This window comes from Cottoperca gobio, chromosome 24, assembly GCF_900634415.1.
Source record: "Cottoperca gobio chromosome 24, fCotGob3.1, whole genome shotgun sequence".
In the NCBI taxonomy this organism is placed as follows: domain Eukaryota; kingdom Metazoa; phylum Chordata; class Actinopteri; order Perciformes; family Bovichtidae; genus Cottoperca; species Cottoperca gobio.
In genome coordinates, this window is record NC_041378.1 from 15,140,364 (window position 1) to 15,166,150 (window position 25,787).

At 40.6% G+C, this 25,787-nt stretch overlaps 1 protein-coding gene across 1 annotated transcript in view; it reads left to right on the forward strand.

The window, feature by feature from the left end:
- LOC115003692 (poly(A) polymerase type 3-like) overlaps positions 1-25,787 on the forward strand; it is a 981,812-nt gene that overhangs the window by 285,234 nt on the left and 670,791 nt on the right. The gene's annotated exons all lie outside the window — the stretch shown is intronic.

Below are 25,787 nucleotides of genomic sequence, written 5' to 3' on the forward strand. Positions count from 1 at the left end.
TATATATATATATATATATATATATATATATATATATATATATATATATATATATATATGTATATGTGTGGTGTATATATATATATATATATATATATATATATATATATATATATTATATATATATATATATATATTATATATATATATATATATATATATGTATATGTGTGTGTGTATATATATATATATATATATATATACACATGATTTTCCCTTTATTCACCAATTCATGCATACACATGTAGACGATTTTTAATAACAAAAACAACAAATATACAGGCAACAACAGTTGTATAAGTAATGGGGCAGCATGTGAAAATAAAAACAAATCATTTGGAAAAAGAAAAGTAAGAACTACATTTGAAATATAAGAAAAGAGAAGTTGATTGAAGGTGAAAAAAAGAAAAGGAGAGAAGAATTAAAACTAAATAACCAGGTCTTAATAATCTGTTTGTGTTTGGATGCAATTTACGCAAGCATTGCAGGATGGGTTTGGTTTAGTATTATCATTTCTTTCTGTTCATACATGCAGACATACACACTCCCCTATTCACATAAATGTTACCCCAGTTATCGGCTCACATTTACATTTATATTTGAGTTATTGCATCAGCTCACCGGCAGCAGGATAGAGCCGATTGTTGTTCCAATGATATCTGTCGCGTTAGAAGATCATTGTGAGATGTTGATTTGCTTTCTACTTTTCCAGTCTAGCAGTATTGCTTTCTTGGTAATAGTTGGGACCACAAGTAGAAGTTTTAGGATTTGTATTAGGAGTATGTATACAGAGGAAAATAATACAACCAAGGAATAGGGATAATGTGGCAGTTAGAAATGTTGTATTAGTGGACACAGCCAGAGTGCGTGGAGGCAGCCATCAGTTGTGTTGAATGTACATTTAGTGTATAATATGTCTGATCCGGAAAATCCCATTGTGTGTGTGTGTGTGTGTGTGTGTGATGTGTTTTCTGTGAAGGATCTTGTATAAGGATCTTGTATTCTCTTAATCTTAAATGATTGCATATTTTATTCCAGAAGTGGTTATTAGTGTGGATGTATTTCCCATTTGTCTATTGGAATATAAGGTGCATTGGTAAAGTCAGTAAAAGCTTTGAGTTTCTAAAGTTTTGAGAGTGGTTTGTTTGATTTTCCAATTTTATTGATGCTGTCCAATAGTGGTTGTTGATCCAGATGTGGGCTAGAGATATTTATTTCTCTCTCGATTGATTGATTGGTGGTGGTGATGGGTTGTGTGCATCCATCTGATAGGGTAACATTTGATGCCTCTAGGCCTCCTTGATGTTTTGGTTGTTGTAATGTGGTTAGTTTTATTCTGTGTTTTAGTAAAATGTTGTTAGTAGTGTGGTGAACCCATTTGCTGTGGGTTGGGATCATTGTGTATACATAATTGATTCTTGTTAATACCATCATATTTATTGTAGCAATATAATGTGTAGTGGCAATGTCATCCATCACTTAAAGTCGTCTTGTTTTGTTTTGGATGCAGTTATTACAGTCAGGGGAAGTTTAGTTCTCCCCTGACAAGCTTAAAAGTAATTTAACAAAGCAGTTTGGATTCCTCTGCATGTACAGTAGTTTCTCTCCAAAGTGATAAATCTCATTGTAGAGTCTGTCAAATCGCATCCTAGTAGCTGAGAAGTCTGCTAATACAGTCAACAGAGCAACAGAGCGTAACAAGCAAGAAACTAATACATACAAGTCTTTGCTTACATACACTCTCAGTAAATATTATTTCATAATCCGTTGGTAATTCATTCAAAAGTCATTTCAATGTTTCATCTTGAGTTGTAAGCAGATGTCTTTCACAGAGCTCTGGATTTGAGTTGGTGGATAATTCACACAGAAAATATGAAGAAACTGTTTTACAGTAAGACATCTCACACGGTCACCGTGTGTTTATGGCTGTCAATAAATATTGCAAACATTTGTCAGGCTCTGCAGATGATCAATACTTCTGTGATTAGTGAGATGTGTGTTTAGAGTCTCAGTGTGACTTGGTGACAGCAGATAGAGGTGGCAGACTTAATGGCTTGAAATGGAAAATGCATCATACTACGCTTAACATTTATCAGGGTTAGGGTGTTCATAGACAGAAAATATATAATACTTATTACATATTTAATTTAATTGACATGGTTTCTTATGAAGATTTGGTTGTATACACTGGAGTCATCTTCTATTTGAATTGTGCACTGACCTAACACATCTAGCATAATGGTGTTTCATGTATTGGTGTATTTTAATGGTAAACTGGAAGAATCTCATGAATTCTGATGTTACGTTACATAGCAGGAATCTCTATTATGCTAACGTTATGTTCAGATTTTACTTGTGTGAGGGGAGCTTCTGTGTTTTTAACCTGTGCTGGCTTAGGACACACACTGGTCTCACTACCTTCATGAGCTAACATAATTAGCGTTGTTACTGCTACTAGCTGTATTTAAGTGTCACGTTAGCGAGCCAGAACCAACACTTGGCTATCAAATTGTGGTGTGTAGTTATATTGTAGTTTCTGAAATGCAAGATTTAGTATCACAGATAAATTCACCTCTTAACAGTAATTTTGCTGGTTTCCAACATGTTTTATTTCTAAATACTGAAAGTGTCCATAAGCCATCATGACATTGTAGCAATGATTTTTTTCCCCTCTCTGCTGCTGAACACATCCTCGAAACCCGTTTACGCTTTACTATATTATTATAGTAGATTTGAGTTTTTAAGTGAAGGACATTGCTGAATGGACCACAGCCTCGTCTCTTCTCAGGGTGACTGATGAGCACTATGTTGATTCCAGTCCTCCACACACTTCTGTAGTGCAACAAACATTGCTTAGATTTTTCTGAGGGTTTAACTGATTCTCCCTGGTTTTACGTAAAAAGCAATAAAGCAGCAAAAGCAGGAGGACAGCCGACATTATCCTGTGTAAAATGGCCAGAAGGAAACCCTCAAGCTGTTCCTGTCTCAGTTGCCAGTAAGGCTATGATGTTTCACTGGAGACCACTAAAGAGAGGGAGAACATAAAAACTTCAAAGATGAGTTTTGCCATGGAATAGAAGAATTATGTAATGTTGATAGACCCGATGAATGTGATAAATATCTTGACTCTTCTGCCATCATCATCAGCAATAAAATGACATCGCTGCAGTGAATGAGTGGTACTTGTTGGTCTTCCCACTTTGCCTTTTGCTGTGTCTGACTCACTCCTTTCCTTTTTTTCTTTCTTCTATTCACTGCTAATGCTGTTATCTGAGTGTCTGCATCTTTTTCATTTCCCTATCTCCTCTGTTCTTTCTTCCTTCCTCTCCCTCTCTGTTTCTCGGAGGAGGCAGTCTGTCAGTCTCTCAGCAGAGACGTCGTTTATTAATGTGACACAGGGTAAAAGGACACGTCAAAGGAGATCAATCAGCGAGCTGTGCCACGGCACGGGACAAGAAAGCTTTTAATAAACCCAATCATCTGGGAGCTTCACGTTTTCGACCGTGCAGAGCCCTAGACAGTGAGGAGCTCCACACCATTCTGTGTGCCCCTCCCTGCACTGGCTGCACAGTGATGGAGAGGGAATCATTTCACCACTCAACTGAAATCAACCTCCAGGGGGCTTGTAAGCAGTGCTTTCAATGAGTTTCCTTAAAGATGGTGGGAGATGTTTGAATTAAATTTCTTTGGAAAAATATTAAACAATGGTAATTTTCCTCAAACGGTAGCTTTATTGATGAACTGATTGTAATTCCCAATGGAATCCTCTGAATTAAATATATAACATGTGAAAAAGTGTCTTGAGTGGGATTTACAAATCGAGGACAAAGGCTAAGGCCAATGCTAATTCTCTATAAAGCTAGTGTAATATACTCATCAGCTTAAGGTCAGACCGTGACAACAAGAAAAAATGGTTTTCAGCGTCACCATGATGAGGCCAGACTAACAGAGTCAGAGGGGGCGTCCACGTGCTCGTGGCAGAGGGCTTTGATGCGAGCCGACATGGAGGTGGCAGGGCTAACGGCTAAGTTAATACTCCCAGCAACAGAAGTGTGTGGGGCTGAGGAAGGCAAAACATGTTCTGCGGTCCATTATTGTTGTCGCATGCACCATCTCCAGTGTCCTCTGTGTGCACAGAGGGACCAGGGAAAAGACAGATCAAACTGGAGGAGAGCAAGATGAACAGACACATAAGCAGAACTGGGAAGATAGCCCTTACCAATCACTTATAATGTTAGTTTATATCAGGGGTGTGACACTCATTTTAGTTCAGGGGCCATATACAGCCCAATTTGATCTCAAGTGGGCCGGACCAGTAAAACCATAGCATAATAACCTGTAAATAACGACAACTCCAAATGTTTCCCTTTGTTTTAGCGCAAAAAGTACATTCTCAAAATGTTCACATTTAATGAGCTATCTTTTTACAAAACATTACGAACAACCTAAAATGTTTAAAGAAAAATAAGTGCAATATTCAATATTATGCCTCAGTTTATCATTATGTGCATTACAACTTACAGATCACAGTGTATCTTCAAAGGTACAAGACATTTAGTGGACACATTTAAATTAACAGTTACTTTTATTGAAAAATTGCAGTTAATGTCTTCTCTGTCATTTTGACACTTTGCAAAGTCATCCTGCGGCCCGGATTGGACCCTCTGGAGGGCCGGTTTTGGCCGTATGTTTGACACCCCTGGTTTATATCAAGAACATAGGACCCTGGAAAGATAGGAATGACCCTAAAATATCCTTTTAAGATGATCAAGTTGATGTTATTAGATCCTTTAATTCAGGGGTTGGGAACCTTTTTCCTATCATGGGCCATTTTATTTTTTACAACATCCTTCGAGGGCCATACTAATTATTGAACTCGTAACCTCTGCACATTTTTTTTAGACAGCCCATCCATTTCACTTTTCTTTTATGCTGTGCAAAAAAGCAACTTTTTTATCCATGTATCTTTCTGTTTTGTCAGAAATCAGCAATCCTTTATTAGTCCCACAATGGGGAAATGTATCTTGTCACAGCAAAAGAACATATGAAGTAAAAAGGCAGTACACAATAATTAAAGAGAATAAAAAATAATATAAGTACCAAGTGGTTGATAGAAAATAAAGTGAGTATTGTAAATGGCAGTGATGATTGCACAGCAGTGGTGGAACAGTCTGTTCTTGGTGTGGTGGTCTACCTCTCTATCTGTCCATGTTTGTATGTTCCGCTCTGCAGAGAGCTGCTTGTTGGGCCAAACTCCGCCGAACAGTGTTAACTTTATCCAAACGCACTCGTCCTTTCAGCTCGTGCAGTTCGGCATGTCTCGTGCAGTAATGACGCTCGAGATTATTTCTCCTGGAAAGTGCGACATTCCGCGTTCAGCTTTCTCTGTTTTACACTCGCCACGCTGCGTTCACTGATGTTAATGACAGTCTCGTTTAATATTGAAGTTTTTTGACATGACGTGACCACGTGATGACACGTTCCGCTCGTGTTGTGTTCAAGGAACCTGACCTTGGCCAGGAAAAACATCTAATCGTCCGTCTATTGCTGTCTAGATTCTTTTTCTAGTGGATGTTTTTGCGTGTGTTTATGAATTACCTCGAGGGCCGTAACTTAAAATCCTTTATCAAATAGTTTTTAATCACGTGTCTGGTGAGATATGTCGACCATATTCCATATTACCTCCATAACTCCTCACTCTAAACGAGTCATATATTAAAAAGCTAACTTTCGTTCAGTTGGTTCAGTTTGCTATGCAACAGTTACATGCCAGTTATTCGGCGTAAAACTTATTTGTAAGAATTAGTTTGTTTGGTGCAACCCATTTTAGTTTAAAGATTCGTAAATCATCTTAAATTATAACAAGGCACAGTTTGAATCAAAGGTGCGTTTCTTTCTCACAGAACATCATGTTGACGCACAGGGAAATCCTATGAGGCCTGTCCCTGTAAAGGTGTGTTCTTCATTTACAAGGTCTTCAGCGACGAGTAGCAGGGAAAGCTTATTACAGGGCTTAGCTTTCTTCTGGTTGACTGTAAATCCTGTGTTACGTGAAGCATAAAATGAACTAGAATTCTGTACATTTTACGAAGGTAAGGTGCTTTGTTCACTCTATTTAAATGGGTAGGCCTACGGAGAATAGGGAGAAGTAAATAAAATCATGTTGCACTTTTAAGCAATTCAGTGAAATGCAAAAAGACGGAACCTCCTGAGCTTCAGTACAACAGAGAAATAAAAGTAATTTTAGTAAACCAAATTAAACCTGAACTACTTTTAAACACCTCTGCAGTAATTCCTGAAAATAGCTTGGGTTGACAGTTACTGTTATTTCCTTTGAGAGTTTGTATGTGATTACACTTATACGTTTGAATTATACACAGTGAACTGAAGGAAAAACACACTGAATATTTGGTATATCTGGTATTTGTGTTCCCTCTTTGAACATCGCCCCTCCACTGTGGCCATTGTAACATGATGGGTAACCGTTCCCACTAGAGAAGACTGATAGCATCAAGACACTCCCGCTCCTTTCAACCAAGAGATTGAGGACTTGAAGAACATGTCCGCAGAGATCAAATCCAAGAGGATCTCCATATCACATTAACGCAGGGCTCTTGGGCCGAGCATACAATGCCAGTGGACGTTCACCATTGCAGGTGTGATCCACATTGTATCAAGTGACACATATGATGGTAAAAATGGGCAAGACATGCAATTAGTACCACTCTTTTGTAATGACAGCCCTAAAAGGTTGCATAAGCTCACCTAGGGCTGGGCAATATATCAATATTTTCTTTGATCATATATACTTATTGTAGATCTTTTTAAAATACTGTAAATCAAGAAACACAATCCTTAAATTAATACAAGGTTTGAAGCAATTACTAAATCATGTTTCTCAGAATGATAATGGTTATGTGTATGTATCCTTGTTTCCTGTCGTAAATTAGTCTTTTTTGCTTTTGTATATGTTGATATTGCAAATGGAGCTGCTGTGATGCAATACAACAATTCAGACTGACAATAAGTTCATCATCATCCTCATCCTCATCATCATCATCCTCATCATTCTTATCATTCTCATCATCATCATTCTCATCATCATCATCATTCTTATCATTCTTATCATTCTCATCATCATCATTCTCATCATCATCATCATCATCATCCTCATCATTCTTATCATTCTTATCATTCTTATCATTCTTATCATCATCATCATTCTCATCATCATCATCATCCTCATCATTCTTATCATTCTTATCATTCTTATCATCATCATCATTCTCATCATCATCATCATCATCATCATCCTCATCATTCTTATCATTCTTATCATTCTCATCATCATCATTCTCATCATCATCATTCTCATCATCATCATCATCATCATCATTCTTATCATCATCATTCTCATCATCATCATCATCATCATTCTTATCATCATCATCATCATCATCATCATTCTCATCATCATCATCATCATCATTCTCATCATCATCATCATCATCATCATCATCATCATTCTTATCATCATCATTCTCATCATCATCATCATCCTCATCATTCTTATCATTCTTATCATTCTCATCATCATCATTCTCATCATCATCATCATCCTCATCATTCTTATCATTCTCATCATCATCATTCTCATCATCATCATCATCATCATCATACTCATCATCTTCATCATCATCATTCTCATCATCATCCTCATCATCATCCTCATCATCCTCATCATTCTTATCATTCTCATCATCATCATCATCATCATCATCATTCTCATCATCATCATCATCATCATCATCATCATCATCCTCATCATTCTCATCATTCTCATCATCATCATCATCATCAACATCATCATCATCATTCTCAACATCATCATTCTTATCATCATCATCATCATCATCATCATTCTCATCATCATCATCATCATTCTCATCATCATCATCATCATTCTCATCATCATCATCATCATTCTCATCATCATCATCATCATTCTCAACATCATCATTCTCATCATCATCATCATCATCATCATCATCATCATTCTCATCATCATCATCATCATCATCATTCTCATCATCATCATCTCATCATCATCATCATCATCATCATCATCATCATTCTCATCATCATCATCATCATCATTCTCATCATCATCATCATCATCATCATCATCATCATCATCATCATCATCATCATCATCATTCTCATCATCATCATCATTCTCATCATCATCATCATCATCATCATCATCATCATCATCATCATCATCATCATCATTCTCATCATCATCATCATCATCATCATCATCATTCTCATCATCATTCTCATCATCATCATCATCATCATCATCATCATCATTCTCATCATCCTGTGGCTGTGACTCAGGAGGTAGCGTGGTCGTCTACTGGTCGGCGAGTCGGTGGTTCGATCCCCAGCCCCTGCAGGCAGCATGTCGAAGTGTCCTTGGGCAAGATACTGAACCCCAAATTGCTTCCGTGTGAATGGTCACTTGTCCCTACTGACGAGCTGATGTGCACCTTGTATGGTAGCTGAATGTGTGTGAATCACTTTGAATTGCAAAGATTAGAAAAGCGCTATATAGAAGCAGTCCATTTATCCTCATCATCATCCTCATATAAATATACTGAAAAATTACAATCCAACCTGTTATGTTTGAGGTATGTGATTTTTTTTCTTACCTAAAAGTATTGCCATATATTAGTTTCCAAATCACTCAAATCATTTGTTAATGATTTTTTGAACACTGACGTCTATAGAATGCAATGCCTGCATGAAATAGTATGACTGTACTGTTATCTCTATCTTTCTATCAAAATCTTAATTTGAAGAAAAAGAAGAAAGTTACTGTTTACGTCTCATGTTCCCTGCCCACCTCAGACGCTCATGGTTTCCATTAAAATCATTCAAAAGGTAAACACGGAGACACAGGGAGCGCTTGTAAACCCAGCAGTTGCTTGACAGGTGGGAATCAAAATAAAGTTTCTCTTCCTCTCTCGGGCTCCTGTAGCAGGGACTTTGTTCTCAAATCTGAGCTCCTCCTTGTCGGAAATCATTCATGTCACAATTATTACCAGGTAAATACTGGGAGGTGAACGGGAAGAAGGAGAAAAAAGAGAGAGAGAAGAGAGAGAAGTGGAGGAAACGCAAATGCCTTGTGGCTGCTCATGGGGAGTGAATGAAAAATGAAAACAACTCAAAGTGGGTCAGCAGCATGCCAGTTCCCAGTCTGTTGAACGCACAGACACACACACACACACACACACACACACATTCATACTATGCATGCGCACACACAAAATGAGATACTCGATAGGACTTCTACTGCATGAGGCACAGCACGTTTGTCAGAGTGAAGCGATGCCATAGTGGCATTTCGCTTATTCATTGTTGGACTGCAGGCTTCCACCTGATATAACAATCCCACATAGCTCCTTTACCATGTGTCTCCTTGGGTTATAGATGGCAGGAAGATGGTCTTAGATTAGTTTAATTTTCATTCGCTCCTTACTTGTCAAATATGGTTACACAGTGAATGTTGTTACTGTTCCCGTGTGCAGCTGTCCTGATGAAGGATCAGTTTGAATTACACGGATGTGTGTTCCTGTAAATTTGGCAAAACATCATTCGTAAATCCAGGAGACAGGTATGGAGAGCTACTGTAGCCCTGACTGGTCATTAGTGCTTTCACAGACGGTCTTTCTCTAGTATCTAGAAACCTATTCTTTACAATCAGCTGTCAATGGGTTAGAAGCCTGAAATAAGGTATGTGGTTAAGACAAGCTTGAGAGATTTTAACGTTTTGTTTTACGACAGTATACAATACTCCAGTAAATATGCCTTTCGTGAGTTTCTGAAGCTGTGTCTTAAAAGCAGAGTTTGCTCGCAAGTGGTTAAATGAGACTACTAAACGTCATCGAGCCGAACACGAGTCCGCCTTTAGCTTGGTGGTAGTGGTGACGTCAGTCATGTGACTGTGGTGTAGTTTGTTTGTAGCCTGACGTTAGCTTTTTATTTCTTGCGATTGCATTTCCGCTTCAAAAATCTTAAAAGTGCTGTTCACTTGTGAAGATTTTCCTGCTGAGCAAAACATGCAAGTATCATAAATGTTTGTTTCCCACGGAGCTTATTTTCTATTATAAGGGGAAAATCTTTTAGATTTTCTTTCGAGGGAACCAGTGCAATGCTAACTTCAGGGTCAGCTTACAAACAAACGCTAACCTTGCACCGCTCTTTTTACTTTTACATTTAGTTTTACTTCTATTACTATTATTATTATTATTATTATTATTATTATTATTATTATTATTATTATATTATTATTATATATTATTATTATTATTATTATTATTATTATTATTATTATTATTGTACTGCTGTTTGGTATTTTATTAAGTATTTGTGGTTTAAGAAATCCTCAAAATAGAGGAAGAAAAGATGATGGATACCCAAGAAAACCAGAACGGCTTAGAGAAGCAGACACTGAAAGGAAGTACAAGTTGTTTTAATGGTTGCTAAATTGTCCTTAACCTTTAACACTGACCTTAACTCAGTGTTGTTGAAGCCAGGTGGTGGGGGGAGGCATACTATCTGGTCCTCCCAGAGTGCTCAGTGCTCCTCTTTGCCAGCACCTGGATGGAGTTCAGAGAAAGACAGGACCAAACAAGGTCAGCAGAGGGCTTGCACAGCTTATGAGGGCTAAATAAACTGCAGGCACTGTCAGTGGAGCCTTTAATCTAAAGGCAGGGGAGCAGCTATGAGAACCCTGAGGAGGAGGAGGAGGAGGAGGAGGGTTGACGTTGCATGACGCACTGTGAGGTACAAACGTCACTCTTCATCTTTGTGTACCAGTATTTTGTCTGATTTGGTTTCACTGAGCTATTTTATATTTTAGAAAAAGTCCTACATTTTTCTTGCGGACATAATTAGGTCATCGGAATGGATGATTAGGTCTGCAGCAAATCGCATGATTCAGTGTTTATGACCACGTAGTTTATGCAGTGATGCAATCAGCATGAACACATTTAAACATCACATATTCATACTCTTTGATTTCTGCTTGAGGTTGTGAATCATGTGTTAAACACTTCCTTTCATCTAAATGTAATAAGTAGACTGAGCAAATGTATTAGCAACGTAGGATATAATGCAAATGTGGGCTGTAATATTGGAATGCTATCTTAAGTGTATGTTTGTTTAATTGTTGCCCTTTTTCATACATTTTATGCATGTATGTGAGGAGGCTTCAGTTCATGTATTCACCACTAGATGACAGCACCACTCAAAGCTGGGTTGTCAGTCTTGTACACACAAATCTAAGCACATACACTTTCACAAGTGAAAACAAAGATACCTGCAGGTGTTTCCACGACTCCAAGCTCCACTACACTGCATCTGTTTTGCATGAGAAACAGACAGACATTGAAACGGTGAGATTATCCTGAAGCTTTGTAGGCGACTGTATGTGTTTTATATGTGAGTGCCGTTCTCTGTGAATGTGAGAGGAAGCATTAGCAGAGGGAGCCAGCAGTGGCCAGTCAGGGCCTCTTTACATCAGCAGGCGGGCTGCCTGAGATACCATTCCCCTCTTCTGTGTTTGGACTTTTTCCAACTTGCAGTGCACATCCCGTTCATGGTGCCAGGGGGAGGGAGGTGGACTCACCAGCAGTCCCATCATCCGCCTCACAATTTGGAGAGGAAGTCATTAATTTCCTAATCGAAGCAAAATTGCTTTGTCATTCGGAGAGAGCTTGTTGTTGAGAGGGGCGAAGGAGAGCTAATTAAAATGCTCTCAGCACACATCGACAGCCTTTTTACGCAATTACTCAGCCTGCTGTGTGTGTTCAAATAAACAAGCAAGTGGAGTTGCTCTCTGATAAACCCCATTACATGCTGCGTTCATGCCTTGGTGCATGTGGTGCTCGGCGCCTCGGCGCCGATCTGACCTTGAGAAGGGGAAGGGGAGATACAGGCAGTGCTAGTAGGAGCAGCGACGCACAGGGCTAATCTCCAAAGCATGTCGCTCGATGAAGGGTGCTGATAGTGAGCAGCAGCAGCGTCTCCAGCAGTGGAGATATGTATCGCTCCAGATTTGAGAGAGAGCCGTCGAAGTGAAGCAAAAGATTTTAAAAGCAAGTTAGAGCTTCCTGCTCCATTTAATGTTATGTAAAGGTAACACAATTTGAGGAAAAGGGGACTTAAAGTCAGGTGATACTGCACTTGGGGCTCACAAGGCAGTAAAGGATCTTGAAAATGTATCACAAAAGCATGAAAGAGAGCAGTACAGTGCATCTGCTGTTGGTGGTGTAACAAAAATTCAAGCAATCAGAGAATTAAGTGAGAGTGTAACTTGTTCTAAGAGGCAGCTTTTTGTGTGAGTATTTGTGGTGAGGTGCACGATTGTTCTACGCATGTCAGTGGACATAGTTGCACACACACACACACACACACACACACACACACACACACACACACACACACACACACACACACACACACACACACACACAGCTGTGGACATATTCCTGTCACAGTTTGGGATCTGCCAGGCCAGCTGCACCCTCAAACCACTGTCTTATTGATTTGTTGGAGCAACGTTGGCCCCTGTGCTTTCATCTTTATGCATGCAGGTTCCCAGAGGCAGTCCACCTCCAATTTTCCACACTTCCCTTACATCTTCCGTTCACCCTCCTCTACCCACGCTCCCTCAACCCTACCCCACCACCGGCACCCAGTGTTCCGATTGTCATTATCAGAATAAGTGCCGGTGGAGCTTCACCTAGGGACAGCTACATTCTCCACAGCAACCAGACGACATGTTTCTGTAGCGGGTGGTGAGATGGGGCCCTCCATCCTAACTGCTTTCGACAGGTAAAGGAGACGGGAGATAGGATGTGTGCAGCTGTGCCCCACACGTACCTGGTAGCTGATCAGCTGGCGTCGTCTCCTGAGGAAGAAGGGACACAGCTGCGATATTCAGGGTTTGTTTCACCTTGTAGACTTGCTATTTAATAATAATTTTGGGCACATGAAACTCAAACCCTTGGCAGTATCATTAGTCCAAACAAACCTTTATGTTGACTGATTATTTAGAGAAATGCATGTCAACATTTTTAATGGAATATTCCAATTTATTTGGAAACATGCTTCTTTGTTTTCCTAGAGTTCGATGAGATTATTGATACCAGTCGGATGTCAGCAGCCGATTAGCTTGTTAGCTTAGCATAATTACTGGAAGCAGGGGGAAACAGCCAGAATGGCTCTGACCAGAGTAAACTAAATCCGGCTGGAGATGTGGCAGTTGTTCTCTAGAATAGGAGGAGAAAAGAAAATCCTCTCAACTCCAAAGCTGTCTAATTTCTCTGCTGAGTCATTTTAGCTGCCTTGCTAATGTTACAACGGGTTTTGTTTAGTTGGAGGGTGTGTATTCCTGGAGGCTAGGGCTGCGCAATATGAGCAAAGTATGCAATAATGTTGTTGAATATAATAAAAGAAAAAGATTCCAGAGCACATGTACACAGCACCGCAGACACAGTGAAATGAAGACATTTAACCCATCCTAGTATTAGGAGTGGGCATGTGCTATACAGCACCCGGAGAGCAGTGTGGGGGTCTGGTGCCTTGTACCTCGCCCCAGTTAAAAGTCTTTTTATTTTTATGACTTAATGAAGAGGATTTTTGCTATATATATTTTCATCCAACTAGTGCATTCTGTCAAAGGTATTAAATTACAAATGGAGCAAGACCAGGCACATGGGACTGGTGGGGGTGGATAGTCATTTGCATCTCAGAGCCAGTCAAGGGTAGCGAACCCAAATGGAACTGCCACTACTGTCTCCCCCTTGGTTTTATCAGGCTCCCTCTGAATTAGCACTGTATGAAAGCAAACCGTAATGTGGATTTGCAAGGCCTCCCCACATAAAGATAGCTCAGGCTTCACCACTCGAGGTCTAAGAGAGGACTGTGGAAGATCACAGGGCATGCATTTCCTCGCGCCAGCCTGGACCGTGAATTAGCCATGCATGACAGAAAAATACAAGGCATGAAATTGGCTGCAGCTCCCCTCCTCTGTGATCTTTCTCCCTAGACATCAGTGGCCCCCTGCTGTATTTAGTTCGCTATACTTTCTAGTAAAAATATACCAGCAGAAAAATGCAGATTATGCTTATTATTAGGGGTCAGGGCTGCAGAGTGGTTACATAATTTGCCACTATATAAGATAAAGAATTGTAATAATGTTTGATGCATTTCAAATGAGTACACGCATTTTTAACTGGCAGTAGCCAAGAGTTGTTCTTTCAATTATTCAAAGACGAGGCTGTTTTAAGCATGAAATTGTTTATGGGGGAAGCAAAATGGTGCAATGCCTTGAGAATGTCTAGGTTTTATGTTCCAACTGGTCTCCAATCATCAAAAATGACATGCACCAAACCAGAAAATCCCACAGTGATCCCAGGAAGAAAGAAGGGATTAGACAGAATTTATTTTTCTACTTTCGTGTTTTTTGGCTAGTATGTGATAGGTACTAACATAACAAGATACATATAAAGAACATTTTTATGAAAGTCTTCAAGGACATTTACTCTGTAACATCTTTTGCCAGGCGCCAAATTCATTCAAGTCCCTCGGCTGGTTTTCATGAGATCAATGGCCACATTTACAAACCCTTTATGTCCCCATGTTATACCTACCCTTGTCCTTGTAACATTCTCTAACCAAAAAACCAAATATGTCAATGTCGGTGCCTTTGGGAGAAAAGAGTCACTCGACATTGACTCAATTGACCCGGCTCTCCCGCTGGATTGAAGTGTTTTTGGCTGAGTGAACAGTGTTTCAAGGTTATGGAGAGAGATGCAGTCAAACGTAATGGCAGCCTGTAATGAGTGTTTTCCTGTGGGATGGACGGTGACTTTGTGGATGGCAGGTGATTCAAGGCCTAAGGGATAAAGGATTAGAGACTCTCCTGCCATCTCTGAATTCAGACTAATTTAAACGGAACTTTTCTGCTTGTCTGTCCTCCTGTTGTTATCTTTTTGTTTAATTCTCAATCTGTTTTGTGTGTCTTCCTCCCTTTGGCTTAATTTCACTCTCACCTGTCTTCTCTCATGCTCTCTCTGTTGTTCGTCTGCCTCTCTTTCTGCCAGAACTCCCGTTAGATTTCACCTGTCCTGTTTTTTCTTTCTGTTTTCCTTCACCATCTTTGCCTTTGACGCCTCCGGGAAAACTGTGACTGATATTCGTTATATCTTTTTTTACAGATTTTACACTCACTTATAAAGGCGGACATTTTCATAGCTACTCCTTCTGTGATCTCCCAACCATATGACATGTCATGTACAGATGAAACATCGTCATTGGCTCTGTACGGACGGACTCACTGGCATTAAGATGTGAATAAAAACCCCCCAAGTCAGTGTAAGTTGGCTTGCAGTCTGAGGAAAGCATTTGCCTTGAACTTTTGCTTGTGAAATAAAGACCAACTGGACTGTATACACAAGCTTATTGTCCCCAGGCACATACACATGATAGATATGTCTATAAATTTGAAAAAAGCCCAGTCATGTGCATAATGTTGCTACTCATATATCATATTTTTGTGCGACATACCATTCAAACGGTTATATAAGCTTTATTTGAGCTCAGATTCTGACATCATTCCACACACACACACGCGCTGAGCCAGCAATAGAAACGGCACGGTCCCCTCCCTGCGTGTGAGACGTATGTCGTGGCAATAAATGGAGTAGAGTAAGAGTTATTGGTCAAAGCATTATGGCAGAAATAAGTGATAAATCGTGGTGCAGTGTGATGTGGACACTTCATCAGGCTGCGCATTTACCGAATACGCCCGCTGTAATGCTGAAGCAATGAGTGCCATCACTTGCTCCTCATTGTAATTAATGTCACCGCAAAAAAAGGCAGAGTGTGAGAGAAAGATAGAGGGAGAAAGGGGGAAGAACGGAAAGACAGAAGTGCAAATGAGCAGCTAGCAAGAGTAAGAAGGTGTCACAAAATTGTCTTGACTGTGAGATAATGGCGGTAATGCAAGAAGTGGGGCTGTCTTTTTAAGGGGAGGTTAAAGCAGCTAAAGAGATAATAATTAATGGTGCTTTCAGCTACATGTCATAGTTACCACACTCTGCCATTGCTAGCACATAATACCTTAACTGGAATGTGTATTATATATAGGCTAGGCTATGGAACAACCTACAACAAACTGTAAACATCGACATATTATTTTACATGTTAGCATACAGTTGCCAATGCGTCCAGCGCACACAGCGCAGCATTAGCATTTATTTGTGAGTCATGTTTTTGGCTTCCTGAAGGATTTATGTCCAATAATTACTCTGTTCTGAGTTATGATTTGGCTTAAGAATCTGGCTCTTTAACTGCTAAATGCTCCTTCATGTTCACTATCTTGTTGCTAACTGTATCCCACCGTTACCTTAGCAGGAAACTTAGACTCTTTGTTGCCGCTGGAAACCAGGTTGATAAGAGCGGTGAGAGTGAATCATACATAAAGTTGCGGGGACGTAAAGCGAAGACGTGAGCTGAAAGACGCTACATGGCTCCGAGCTGGGGAAAAAAAAAGATTTAGGTTATAATTGTCTGTTTGTTCGTCACTAGCAACCACTTTTACATTACAAGTAGTCAACTTGAGCAGAGGCCTAATCAACCTGTAAAACACCTGTGGGTGTGCAGGAAGCCTGCAGGATGTTTTAAGCTAAATACTAAAAATGGTAAAACTAAGTTGTGTTGCCCTAACAAAGTTAAAACACCTGTGTGGATGTACACATGTGTGTAGAGACTTTTCAAACGTACTGAATAAGTAATGTTAATGTACATCACTGGATCTAAAGTGTAATATTCAAGGTTGCTTAACTAAGAAACAATTATTATACTATATTTCAAACAGTTAAGTATTTTATTATTCTATTATATTTGCTTACATTGCATCACATTGTAGTACAAGACATGCAGTAGTATACTATATGCTACTAAAGGAGGCTTTACACACTGATACAGTGACTTTTATATTCTGCAAGTGAAATTTTCTCAGATGTATCCCTGATCTATATCCCTGGCATTGTGTATTCCTGACTGCTGATTTGCTCTCATTCCCTAGGTGTGTTTGGCCTGGTCAGCCTTGGAAAATGGAGAGGAAGCTGAGTTGCTGTAGGAATTGAGAGAGAGAGAGAGAGAGAGAGAGAGAGAGAGAGAGAGAGAGAGAGAGAGAGAGAGAGAGAGAGAGAGAGAGAGAGAGAGAGAGAGAGAGAGAAAGAGGAAGCAGATGCAGAGCAAGGCTGGATGTCTGACAGAGCATGATAAGAAACAAGACCAGGATCATGTATCTATCTAATCAGACCTAATGATGAATATCAACACATGGAAATGACAAAATGTCAAACAAATGAGTCTCAGGTAGCAACAATATTATCTTGTGTTCATTGCTTTATATTTCCATAGTAACAGCTATCATATGCTCTGTTCTTATGACATCAGTGATCTGTTAATTTATTTGTCACACTGTATGTACATTTTGAATGTGTAAATAGATGGATTTTGTTCTTGAAAAGAAATGGCAGAAACAGTTGTTTTTGTGCCTGCACTACACTATTGGTAATGAAATATAAAACATCACATCTCACTAAAGGGCAGAGACACTGAGAGCAAAGTGCACCTCCACAGGCGCTGTAGTGGTGATCTGCAGTATGTGTGCAGTCCAAATCCACATTCTGTATTTTAACCCCGAACATAGAAGAAAAACGGGCTTACCGAAGCAATTCTGTTTTGTTTGGAAAATGTGACAATTTGTTCACTGAGAGCCCCAAAACTCAGCGGTATTTAAAACACAGCGTACCTTTGATCGACACGCATGATGCATTTTCTCACCCTCTCTAAACCGATAGCAACAATGCATACTTAAAAACCTTGGGGAAAGGCTACAAATTAAAGATTGAATTTGAAAAAACAACAACAACAACACACACACTTGATTCCCGTAATACCCTCACGCAATCCTCTCGTTGCTGCCTTTCTGAGTTTGTTTGCCTTCCAAAGAAATGTCCCTCCAGTCACTCACGCAGCTCCACACTGTAGCAACTCTCGCCCTGTTGATCAATACAACCTTAATTTGAGGGCATGGATTATAATAGATGCATTATTGTCCATTGATTTGAGCTCCAGTGAGCGGGCTGGTTGCAGTGTGAATGGAGAGTCAATAGAAACATCACTTGCAATGGCAAAGACCTGCAGACCCCCGCCAAGCCACTGGGGGATTTAAATGTCAAGCTTGATGTGAGGGGGGAGTTGACTGGGCTTTCCATTTTGTTTGTTCTGGGCTTTGTGTTAGTACTTTTAAAAAAACAAAAAGAAACCAGACACACACTCACATGCACTTATACATTAAAAAACACATCAAACCAAATACTTAGATGCAGAAAAGAAAATCTGAAGGCCAGTGAGTTGAGAAGTCTATACAGATAGACTTCTTAATAGTGCTCTCACATAATCCCCTTTCACACATGCACTGCAACCCTGAACTTGTCTAGACTTTACCCAGAGGAGCTGTATGTGAGAACGCAAATGTCTGAATCAGTTTGACCGGACGAGAAACAGACTTTACCCTGCCAGCTCCCGAGTACAAAGTCTGTGTAATGTCCGATTGAGCCCGTGTATGTTTGAAGAATTCACGGTGAACAAGTGGACACGTTGATGACATTTCCATACTTCTGCCGCAAATCCAGAAGATCCCAAGCGCCAACCGTCGCCTAAATCAAATGGAGTATTTCCAATAGGTGAGAATGCATCCGGCACAGCTAATCTCCTGCTGTGTGCTACATGTGTGAAAGGGCCTCGCTGTACAATGTCCCGACCTGATTCTTCGGATTGTCATATGAGAAAACGACTATATATGTAAAGTAGGCTACTGCTGAATGAATGAAGATGCGGATGATTTACTGCGTCCCAGTACAAGATCAGGGGTTTTTAACGTACCTGATTCACAAACTATTGAAAATTTGGCCTATTCTGTTCAAGTACAAATACAATGAAAGACATTTCTTTCTGTCTACATCAAAAACATTTAATCTTTGCAGGAAATACATTCTCTGGTCATTGCAGGCATCAAAATTGAGATTGTTTTCAGTAAAGGACCTTAGCTACCTACACTGTCCACTGTGTCCATTTTCTGACCAGTGATAGTGTTGGGCAATAACTTGCCCAACTACAAAGCTGAGCAACCTGCGAAGATCCCTAAACATGACTGTTGTTTTATAATCTAATAAACTGTTTTGAGTTTTTAAAATGGTCTATTATGCATGCAAGTTTCGAACACATGCATGTACAATTACCATTTCCCCAGCAAGATAACATGCATCTCTTTCCTGTAATGTCCCGTATCCAAATTGAGATAACAGTTTGTCCAGTAATCGGATTAATGAAACAATCAGGCAATCAGCAATCATTAACCGACCGAGCCTGAGAACGAGTTCTTTTTTTTTTTTTAAGGAAAAAGGCTGAGGAAACAACAATATATAGAGCCAATCGTCTTTATCGGTGAGCAGCACATTGCTCATCCACACCCTCTGCAGCCAGTCATCCGAACCCTAATTAAGTCTTCGGAATTGGCTGGGGGTTTTTTTTTGGCCTCCATGTCCCCCCCCCCCCGTATTCACATTGCAGGAGATTATTTTTATGTTTTTTTTGTTGGGTAATGATAACCTGGGCTAGGAAAAGCATGCCTGGGGCAATCATATTCCTACTCTGCTTGCACTTCTATTGGCTGTACTGTGGTTGATGGAACCTGTCTGACCCTGTACGGCTCTCACGGTGAGGGAGAGGGTCACCTTTTGTCAAACCAGTTCCACTTTTTAAATTTTGTGGGACACATTACTCAGAGATGTTTAGGATTCCTCAGAGTGGCTAACAAGGGTAAGTCACGGAAAGACGTGCGACCACAATGACTGTTTCTCTGCACAGGAGCCCTGCTGATGTACAGCATTGTTGTAGTCTCCATTTCTCGAAAGGCGCTACTAGCTCTCCTTCCTCCGCCCTCTTCACCCTCTTCTCGTGAAGTGTGAAGTAATAGCAGCACTGTGAAACTGCTATGCTTGCTCATTCATCCCCCCGTGGAGCATCTGGTCGGTTTGAGCTGTGTAGTTTTGAGAACACACACCCTGAGCCCCCAGTGTGAAACTTCACCCACTATCACACAGCGATGGCATCCTCCAACCGAGCATTTTTATTTTCCACAGCGTATGCTAAATATGGCTCTCTCGTTCAGCTGGAGGTAGCTGCTGGAGACAGAGAGAGAGAGACAGAGCAATAGGAGAGGTGGAGGGCAGGGTTGTGGAAGGTGACGCAGGGACACACAGGGCTTATGGGAATGAGGAGCATGACAGGGAGATGGGCTCCGGCGGGTGAAGGGGTGAATCGTGTTGTCATGTTTCGCATCAGCTTGGAGGTTAAAGGCTAATTTGACGCCCAGAGGGGAAGGAAGGGAGTGGGAATGAAATGAGGCTAATGTGGAGCGAAACGGAGGGGGAATGAACTGAACAGTAGACTCACTCAAACAGTCAGGTTCACTCATTCAGTTTATTCCCACAGAGGGCTGATGTACGAGAGAGGCAGACAGAGTGGGTGGGATAGAGGGAGAGATATAAAAGGGGGAGGAAAGAAGAAGATAAATACGAGCTCAGGGCATAAGTAGGAGTGTTACATCATAGAATTGTAAAAGATTGGGTCAGGTGGGAGTCTGTCTCCTCCAGGACTGAATTTAAAACCTCTCTGCTGCCTTCACAGAAAAACCTTCCGCCCGATAACTCAGAGAGCTTATTATCCCACAATCCTCCACTGCCAGGTCAAGCAGTAGCCTGCACCTCCAAGCCCCCGGGACGAACCTCTGCGCCACAGGGAGCTCCGCTGCCGTTCTTCCCCACAAACAAACTACACAGTCACAGTGGCTCTGTGGACTCTGGGTTCTTTTAAAAAACAGACCTCAAGAGCTTTTGTTTGTTTGCAAATTTATCTTCATTGTTAAGTAGCCTGGCACTGCTTGGCTTTTTATTTTCACTCCTCTTGTGGTTTTACCTGCTCGCAGTGGTGGAAGAATAGTTCACAGCCTTGACTGAAGTGAAAATACCAATACGACAATGTAAAAATACTCCATTACAAGTAAAAGTCCTACTTAGACCGGCCATTCCTCTGAACGTTAATTGCTCCAAATAATGCACACTGTGCTACTGTGGCAAAGGCATGACCAGACCTACTCTGACTCTGATTGGCTCACCATGATATTCTTACCCTCACCCTGATTAATCTCACTCCTCATGCCCAAACCAGCCCAAACCTAACCAACCCAACTAACAAAGGCAACAAGTACTAGCCAATCACAAGCAGAGCTGTTATTGATAGGGGTAAAACAGGAGAAAAACATAATGTATCATTTTACCTTAGTTATCCAAATTAAACCATTTGAGAAGTTTTGAGGAGAAATCAATAATTTGTGAAACTGCTAATAACTCCTTGACTGCTAACAACGTGGCAAGGAGCTCCAACCAGTCACTGCTTTTTTTTTTGTAAGGAGTGACAAGCCGAAATAGTTGGTAAACAACTGTATAAAACCATTGACACAGTCACACAGCTTAATGCAATGTGTGTGTGTGTGTGTGTGTGTGTGTGTGTGTGTGTGTGTGTGTGTGTGTGTGTGTGTGTGTGTGTGTGTGTGTGTGTGTGTGTGTGTGTGGGAGCGAAACAGTGCGGAGGAGGGAATGTGAATGCGCAAGTCAAGAAAAAAACAAAATACTTGAATTTCAGGGGGTGTGGGTAGATCGCAAATCAAACTTTTTTGGCACCCCTGATCTAACGTATAGTTTACTTATATACATTGCCCAACCGCCAGCTCGTTGGAGTTTACACTATAAACATTATTAATTTAGCCTGATTGATACCAATCATACATGTATTTTGTCCCTGCCAGGTGGAGTGGCATTCATATTCTGACAAGCAGCAAACATACAAAGTCAAAGGCTTTACTCACGTCACTGCAGACAAAAGGTTATTGTAATTCTCCCTCCTTCATTGTTCAGCTCTTCTCACTCTTCCTCCCTCTTTCTCTCTTTCTTCCTCTGTCTGTCTTTTCTGTTTCTCCAGAGAGCTCATTCTTTCAAGCTTATTTCCCATGAGCATTTGCTGATTGTGTGATTGCAATCACCCCACGCAGCTGCCATGGTGACAGGTAGTGTATTCTTGCTCCGAGCGCCAATTTAACACCACATTTGATGACATCAGCAGAATGAGGTGTACGAGTCCCCGTGTATGTGTGTGTTTGTGTACATGCATGTGTGCCTAATTTATCTAACTGACTTATACCATCACAAAAGACCATGGGTTTCAGAAACAGTGTGTTTTCTCTGCCGTCTTTTGTGTACTGCGTGAGGGTTATTGCATCAGAAAATGAGAAATACCGACACATACAGTAAAGTTATATGTCAATTTGTCAGAATCTTCTCCTGTGGGATATTGTCAGTGAATGGAAGTTTTATGAGCGCTGTCTGTCTCTGTATCTCCGACCAAACCTCTCTGAGGAGTGGAGGATGCCCTTGCTTCAGTTAAACCAGTGTGTCAGAGCAATCTGTTTTGACAGTCTCAGGCAGAGGTTTGATAGTGAGGTGCCTTTTCCCTTCGAAAAGAGGAAATTGGATGGCATTTGTTCTCTGTGTCATACATGCCCGACTAACCGGCAGAGTCACTGTATGCAGAGAAAAAATATATATAATATACTTGGGAGTGGCAGCTGGTTTTCACTGTGTGACAGTCCTTGAGTAAATTATGGTGAATGCAGAGAGAAATAACACCTGAGAAACCTAATTTCACACCACATAAAACTGTACATCAAGCAGCTAATTGCTATTCTGGATGTATTCTCTTGCATTTGCTGTCAGGGGCAGTCAAGCCGAGACAATATCACCGACACCTTTACACAAGCTTAAAGTCTAATGTCGCCCAGTCAATGTCAAGCTTTTCTGTCCATCCCAAGCCTCTGCTGGCCTCTACAGCGTGCAGCTTTTATTGAACCACATCCACACTCCACTGACTGTGGAGTGAAGCAGTTAATGCAGTTCTCCTTGTGTCTCCGTCTCTTCATACATCCCTCTCTTTTTCCTAGCTTGCACCTCTCGATAATGTTCTCCTCTTTTGCATTCATACTCCATCTCCCTCGTATCTTCACTACACACGTTTCATTTCCGCCCTCCTTCATCTTGCTTCCCTTTTTCTGCCTGATGATGCTTTCACTCCTCAGGTTCATACGTTTCTCTCTTTCTTTCATTTCCTTCTCTTTCACTCATCTTGCAGTCTTGCTCTTTTTTCTGTCTTTAATGCCACTAATACTCCTGATCACACCATGGACCATAGCTCCAGTCAGGCAGTATAGTCAGATGTGAAAATGTCTTTCATCATATGATTAATACAGTCTATTCAGACAAAAAACACCGGATATCAAACAGTTATTCAGAAAATGATATTAAAGGCTTAGCTTGACTGTTTTTAATCTTGCCTATGGTGATTCATGCTTCTTCTCGAGTACCTTTAAGCAATAAACGGAGAACCATCCAGCAGTATGGCCAACCATGCAGATGAGCGGAGAGCAATGTATTTCTTCCACAGTTCATCAAGTTCAAGATGAGCGACAGGCTAAGGCCGTGTTCAGATGGAAAACAGCAGCCCCCTCATTCATTTCAATTGGACTACTGCACTGGCTGAGAGGGGGTGGCAAAAACTAAAAAAGTTGAACTTTGCTGCAACTTCATGAAGCAAGAACATGTGTTGGCCAATCACATGTGTAATTGGGGTCAACGTTCAAACTAATTGAACTTTTGTTGCACAAATTGGCAGAAAATCCGCGTACTGCTTCCCACTATCATGCAGCCACTCTCTCCATGGGAAATATGCTCTATGCAGTGTTGAACTTGCGCTTTTGGTGTGAAAAGTGAGGTAAGGCATGACATCCTGATACACAAAGAGATGCACTAACAATTGCTTTCTAATCATTAATGCAGTGCGCACTATCAGGAAATAATGCCTTCAGCATTGGACCTGGATAGAGCCATTGCTGGGGGGGTATTGGGCAGATTTTAGCATTAAAAAACCTGCCATCATTTACTTTGGCAAGCAGCAATAGTCATATCCTCTTGGTCCTTTTCACCATAAGATACAGAAGACATCAAAGATAGTCATCATTGCCTCTCCTTTGAAATAGTCTGTTTCCCTGTTGCCACTGGAAAGTGACAGCAGTCGTTTTTCTTTTGACATGATAAGCATGTTGGCCTGAAATAATCTCTATCTTTTTATTTATCCACTTAAAGGGAATTAAATAGATGGCTTTGGTAGGATATGTGTTATGAAGGGTTTACTCCAAATTACATCAATGTTTGGCCTGGTAAGAAAAAGAGGGACAGTTTGGATAATCCTATTGAGATATGTTGGTGGATTATTGGAAAATATTTCCAGTCCCATTACGGTGAAAATCCACTGAATGCCTGTGAGTCAAAAAAAGTGGATGAATGTCTATTGAGATCATTATTGTAGGTTCTGGGAACCCTCATTTCTATGTCCCTTGCCTTTAAGATTGCAGGTCCAAACTAAAACAAGTGCTGCTTGGTACAAAGACACATACACTGGTTGCTCATTTACACAATGTTTGCTAACTAGCAAGCTAGTTGCTAGCGTTGACACATTCACAGCAACCCGCCAGAAGTGTCAGAGCGTGGTGTCGTTCCATTTGTACTCTGCCAGTGGGTCGTCACTGTAAGACTCCACACAGTTTACAACACTGAAAAGATATTGGAACTGATTTTACCTGATCTCAGTGTCTCTCAAGACTATAGAAGTTCAGAAAGCGGGAGACAGAATCTTTTCTTTTTCAAGGAGTACTTGAGCTACACAATTTATCCAAGATTGGGGGAAAGTCTGCGTATGACCTTTTTGTCAGTCAATGTTAACACAGCCAGCAAAGACTATGAGATAAAGTGGCGGAGTCACCATCAGCCTTCAAGGGAGGGATCTGATATGAAGTGTCTTATTACCTCCGCCAAAGAGGGATATGTTTTCAGTTTGGTTTGTTGGTTTGTTTGCTGGTTTATTTGTCAGCATGATAACGGAAAAACTACCTTCCCGATTTTCATGAAATTTGGTGAAAGGGTGTAACATGGGCCAAGGGAGAACAAATTACATTTTGGAGCAGATCCAAATCAGTTAGATACACACATTTTTCACTTATGGCAATGACCTTGGCGGAGGTCTGCGCTCTCTGAGTGCCCTTGTAGTTACAGCCTGAAGTTTGGATCGTGTTGGCATCCACATGTTTGCTTTTAAGTCACATTTCAACGAAGCTACAGTATATCCACCTCTCGATTTTACAATTATACTTGGTGCTGCTACTACAACCCCATCATTGTGCACTTTACAAGGTGGGCAGTTGTTTTTCTTCAATCACTTTGTTTTTGTGTTTTTTCCTCCCTTAGCCCCATACTTGCTCAAGCGAAACTGGTTATTTCCACTCCAAGGTTCAGCAAAGGACTGTTAGTGACCTTGACAACAGCTACAGGTTTCAGGAGCTTTACATTTGTATGAACAAAGAAACAATGATACTATGTTATTTAATAGTCTGGTGTGTGATACCCTATGCTCCGTGGACCATATTATTAGTTGGGATGCTCTATTTGCCACATGAACTTTAAATGACTCAATAA